This window comes from Pleurodeles waltl, chromosome 4_1, assembly GCF_031143425.1.
Source record: "Pleurodeles waltl isolate 20211129_DDA chromosome 4_1, aPleWal1.hap1.20221129, whole genome shotgun sequence".
NCBI lineage: Eukaryota > Metazoa > Chordata > Amphibia > Caudata > Salamandridae > Pleurodeles > Pleurodeles waltl.
In genome coordinates, this window is record NC_090442.1 from 13833449 (window position 1) to 13839620 (window position 6172).

Consider the following 6172-nt stretch of genomic DNA (forward strand, 5'->3'; position numbering starts at 1 on the left):
TAATGCACACAAGGACAGGGTGACAAAACAAGAAGGGGAAATAAAGACAGAAAACACACATGGGCAATGCCAGCAACACCACTACAGTTGGCGGTCACAACACACAGGGAGCAGTCCTATGTACTAGGCCATGCACTAGCAGTTAGTAGGAAATTCACCAGGCCATGGGGTACAATGCCTCACACCATTTTCTGCACACCTGAAACCCACAGGGGCCTGCCCAGTTGTAGATGCCCACTAAAAATATTGGAGTTGGGGTGCCTCAGAGCCTGCCCAACAAGGGACCTACCCTACCAAGTTCACCAAGGCCTAAGGGAGCCCACAGCCCACATTCCCTACCCAGACACTTCGTAAAGCGTGCAGAGTCAGCTTAATGATACTGTACTCACCCCCTTGTGGCTGCTGTGATGGCCTCAAGTGCCCATCCAACTCCGGGTATGCCACCGCCAGGATCCGGAACATCAGGGGGGTCATGGTGCGACGGGCACCCCTTCCACGTTGGGAGGCCAGTCCCAGCTGGGCCTCCGCCGCCTTCTTGCTCCAGCGGCGCAGGTCCTCCCATCTCTTGCGGCAGTGGATGCTCCGTCTATGATAGTCCCCCAGGGTCCGCATTTCCTTGGTGATGGCATGTCAAATACCCTTCTTCTGGTGGCTGCTGACCTAGAGGAAAGGTACAGGAGGAAAGGAAATTACTCACCCGCCCAGACAGTCATACTCATTGCCCACCAGTTCCCAACCATGCCCTGACGCACATACACTCCCCATCCTCACATGCAGGCCTCAGACCCACTCCTCACATGCATCTTCCATCCACACCACTTCAAACAGGCATTGCCCATACATCATGCTCACAGTGTACTCACCTGTTTGTCTGGAGAAACGTAGAGTAGCGTGTACTGGGGGAGGACCCCATCCACTAGTTTGTCAAACTCCTCCACAGTGAAGGCAGGGGCCCTTTCCCCAGACACTGCAGCCATTGTAGCGTCCAGACTCAGGTCACAGCAGCACTTGCAGTGTAGGTCCTCTCCTGTTGAAGGTCATGTATCAAGTGAGTGAACAGATAGAAAATGGCGGTCAAGTCCGCGGCGGTGCGTACTGTCACCGCAGGCGTACATCGTCATTGGCTCCTGGAAGCCATAGGGCCCAATGATAACCAATGCTGAATTGTGCGGCGGTCTTCGACCACCTACCGCAACGCTGCACAACGCCAGCGCAGTTACCTCATTACCTTGTCCCTCCTCACAAGTCAGGCAGACGCCATTTCAGGGGGGCACATGGCATGGCACCTAACTGCGTCACAGCACAATTTGGCAGATATACGGACAAACTACGCCACACACCGATTTAATCACATTACTGAAAACACACTTGTGCAACCTCTGTGGTACAGGACCATCTGCTCACCATTCTCCTCCATAGGGCACATCCGCTGGGTCAGATGATGAGATGGCGTCATCCTCGGGTGTACAGACCCATGGTGGACATAGCGACAATGGAAGACAGACACATCATTATCACCTACAGGCTTTATCGTGCCACAATCCAAGAGCTGTGTGCCCGATTTGACCAGACCACAGGAATCCCCCCTTTATTGCAGATCCTGTCAGTGCTCCATTTCCTGGCAAGTGGGTTGTTTCAAACTACAGTGGCCATGGCATCTGGGAGGTCTCAGCCAATGTTTCTAACATGTTGAGCAGAGTGTTGTCTGCCCTGCTGAAACACATGCGCAGTTACATCGTGTTTCCCCAGGAGGAGGATTTGCCCACAGTGAAAGCTGACTTTTATGCCCTGGGACATATCCAAAACATCATAGGTGCCATTGATGGTACACATGTGCCATTTGTCCCCCCAGCAGAACTGAACAAGTGTACAGAAACCGAAAAAGCTACCATTCGATGAATGTGCAGATGGTGTGTTTGGCGGACCAGTACATCTCCCATGTGAATTCCAAGTTTCCTGGCTCAGTGCATGACACCTACATTTTGAGGAATAGCAGTATCCCTTATGTGATGGGCCAACTCCCAAGGCACCATGTGTGGCTAATAGGTGAGCCCAAGGTCCCCACACAGTATATGAGTAGGTGTTGGGGTAGTACTTAAGGGTTAGTGTGTGTTTAACAGTTATCCCTCGACATTTGCAGGTGACTGGTTACCCCAACCTGTCATGGCTACTGACCCCATTAAGGAATGCCAGGACAAGGACAGAGGAACATTACAATGAGGCACATGGGCGAACTAGGCATATTATTGAGAGGACGTTCAGCCTCCTGAAGGCCAGATTCCAGTGCCTCCATCTGACAGGTGGATCCCTGTACTACTCACCCAAGAAGGTGTGCCAGGTCATCGTGGCATGCTGCATGTTGCACAACTTGGCATTGCAACGGCGGTTGACTTTTCTGCAGGAGGATGGGCCTGATGATGGTCTTGTGGCAGCAGAGGAGCCTGTGGACAGTGAGGAAGAGGAGGCAGAGGAAGAAGAGATTGACAACCGAAATAACATCATCATGCAGTACTTCCAGTGACACACAGGTAACAGACTGTAAGTACTCCTCACATTTCTGAATACTGTAGGACATTGTACAAGTCAGCCTTGTAACCTCTGTCTATGGACACTGGCAGTTAACCTTGCCTTTCAGTCTTTCAGATCTGGGTACATTTGTGAAAGATCAGACTGACTCCAGATTGGTTTGTGGTTCAAGGGTGTTTATTTAGGGGCTAATGTGTATAGGGGTATGTGGAAGGGGCTGGGATGATGGTGGAGGAAGGTCCATAGTAGAGTCCAGTCTATTTATATCACAGGTGCATTGTCCAAGGGGGCATAGGAGGTGGAGTAATGGCAGTTCAATGTGGACAGGGTGACATAGTGGGACAGAAGGGTGACAACCAGGAGGGTCTTATTTCCTGACAGGGGTCTTAGCAATGTTCTCTGTCTTGTGCCTGGATCGCAGGGACCGTTTGCGGGGTGGTTCTCCTTCTGCCGGTGGTGGGGTGCTTGTGGCCTGTTGGTCCTGTGGCAGGGCCTCCTGTCCACTTGCGCCGGCGGAGGGTGAAGGCTGTTCATCGGTTTGGCTAGTGTCAGGGACCCCTTGTTGTGCCACTGTGTCCCTCCTGGTGTTGAGAGGGCTGCCAGCACCCCTACAATGGTGGTCAGGGTGGTGTTAATGAACTTCAAGCCCTCCCTGATCCCAAGGTAGTGTTCCTCCTGCAGCCGCTGGGTCTCCTGCAACTTGGCCAGTACCATGCCCATGGTCTTCTGGGAATGGTGGTATGCTCCCATGATGTTTGATAGTGCCTCTTGGAGGGTGGGTTCCCTGGACCTGTCCACAGCAGTCCTCCCAGCTTCCCTGTTGTCCTGTGCCTCTGCCCTCTAAACCGTGTGCCCACTGCCAATGACCCCAGGTCCCTGATCGTCCTGTGTTAGTGGGGTTGCCTGGGGTCCCTGTAGTGGTGGACACACTGCTGATTGACATGTCCTGGGGAAAGTGGCATGGGCCCACTGGGTGGGTGCTGTGCTGGTGTTTCCTGAGGGGGGAGGTTCTGTGGTGGGTTGGGTCTGTGGCAGGTGAATCGACTATCCAGAGGCCCCTGATGGGCCAGGCTGGTCATCTTGATCCAGGCATTCAGAGCTGCTGTTGTCACTGTGGGCCTCTTCTGTGGGGAGACTGGATATGGCTGACACCTCTTGTCCGGTGACGTTGGGTAGGGGTCTTGTTGGGGTGTAAATGCATTGTTATTTGGTCTGTGTGTGGCATCTTGTGCAATAGGTGTGTTTTCCTCTATTGCTGTGCTTGCACTATCGCGTTGTCCCTTGTGTGAGTGGTGATTGTGTGCCCTGGGTGAGTCTCTCTATTGGACATGCTTTGGTGATGGGTGTCCATGCATGTCTGTGATGGGTGTCCATGCATTGTTGTTGCATGCAGGGTTTGGTTGTTGGAGTGGTGGGGCGTGATGGTTGGGTGTGTGTGAGATGGTGGAGTAATGGGGTGAGGGGGGGGGAGTATGTGATGGCATACTGGTAGGGTGGGGGGGATATAATAGTAAATATTTGACTTACCAGAGTCCATTCCTCCTGCTACTCCTGCGAGGCCCTCAGGATGCATTATTGCCATGACTTGCTCCTCCCACGTTGTTAGTTGTGGGGGAGGAGGTGAGGGTCTACTGCCAGTTTTATGTACAACTACCTGGTGTCTGGATACCACGGAACCCACCTTCCCCCGTAGGTCGTTCCACCTCTTCCTGATGTCATCCCTTGTTCTTGGATGCTGTCCCACTGTGTTGACCCTGTCAACAATTATCTGCCATAGCTCCATCTTGCTAGCAATGGACGCCTGCTGCACCTGTGATCCGAATAGCTGTGGCTCTACCCGGATGATTTCCTCCACCATGACCCTGAGCTCCTCCTCAGAAAACCTGGGGTGTCTTTGAGGTGCCATGATGTGGTGTGAGTGATGTGTAAGGTGATGGTTGATGTGATGTGTGGGGTGATGTGTTGGGGTGTGTGGTGTGATGTGCGTGGATGGTGTATGAGAGATAGTGTTGTGTGCCTCTGGATGCTGGTGTGGTCTTTGCTTTTCTCTCTCTGTGTTTCTTCAAAACTTTTCGTTGTAAGGGGTTGTGGGCAATGTGGGTGTGTGTTTTATAGTGGTGTGGGTGTGTGGGTGTGGTGTGTGTACAGTATGTGTGTCCGGTGTGTGTCTTTTGAATTGACAAATGTGGTGTAGTTTTGTTAGTGTGTGTTTATTTCGTGTGCGGCGGTGTGTACCGCCAATGGTTTACCACGGTTGAAAGACCACTGCATTGATTCGTGGGTCGTGATACTGTGGGCGTATTTCTGTTGGCGTACCGGTGTGGGTTTTTGTACCGCCAGTTTATCACTGACCTTTGGTGTGGCGGACTTGTGTGGGTGTCTGTATAGTGGCGGAATTCTCAGTGTGGGCCATAATACCCATAGCGGATTTCCACTGCGGACACGGTATATTGGCAGCCGTCAGCACGGCGGTCAGCGGGATTTACCGCCAGGGTTGTAATGAGGGCCTAAGTGTTGATGTGTGAGGGAAGTAGGGACTGATGTAAAGGAAGTAGGCGCTGATGTTACGGAAGGTGAGGGTGATGTGGGGGAAGTAAGGGCTGATGTATGGGAAGTAGGGGCTGATGTGAGGGAAGTAGGGGCAGATGTGAGGGAAGTAGAGGCTGATGTAAAGGAAGGAGGTGCTGATGCGAGGGAAGTAAGAGCTGATGTGTGGTGAAGTAGGGACTGATGCATGGGGATGTAGGGGCTGATGTATGGGAAGTAGGAGCTGATGTTAGGGAAGTAGGTGCGGATGTGTGGTGAAGTAGGGACTGATGTATGGTGAAGTAGGGGCTGATGTATGGGAAGTAGGGGCTGATGTGTGAGAAATAGGGGCCTCTACTAAACATATGATAAAATCTCTTCAACTCCGTCAACCCGGGGGAGATTTCTTCGGGATTTCCAGTGCAGGGTGAGGGCAGACAGCCCTCAGAGCATGCACCACCAGGAAACAGTCGAGAAAGCCGGCAGGATGAGGTGCTACAATGTTGCTGGTAGTCATCTTGCTACTTTGTTGCGGTTTTGCAGGTGTCCTGGAGCAGTCAGCGGTTGATCCTTGGCAGAAGTCGAAGAGGGAAGTGCAGACGAACTCTGGTGAGCTCTTGCATTCGTTATCTGAGGAATAGCCCAGAGGAGAGACCCTAAATAGCCAGAAAAGGAGGTTTGGCTACTAAGAAAGGAGGCTTGGCTACTGAAAGAGGTAAGCACCTATCAGGAGGGGTCTCTGACGTCACCTGCTGGCACTGGCCACTCAGAGCAGTCCATTGTGCCCCAACACCTCTGAATCCAAGATGGTAGAGGTCTGGGACACAGTGGAGGAGCTCTGGGCACCTCCCCTGGGAGGTACTGGTCAGGGGAGTGGTCACTCCCCTTTCCTTTGTCCAGTTTCGCACCAGAGCAGAGCTGGGGGATCCCTGAACCGGTGTAGACTGGCTTATGCAGAGATGGGCACCATCTGTGCCTAACAAAGCATTTCCAGAGGCTGGGGGAGGCTACTCCTCCCCAGCCCTTCACACCTATTTCCAAAGGGAGAGGGTGTAACGCCCTCTCTCAGAGGAAATCCTTTGTTCTGCCTTCCTGGGACTGGGCTGCCCAGAACCCAGGG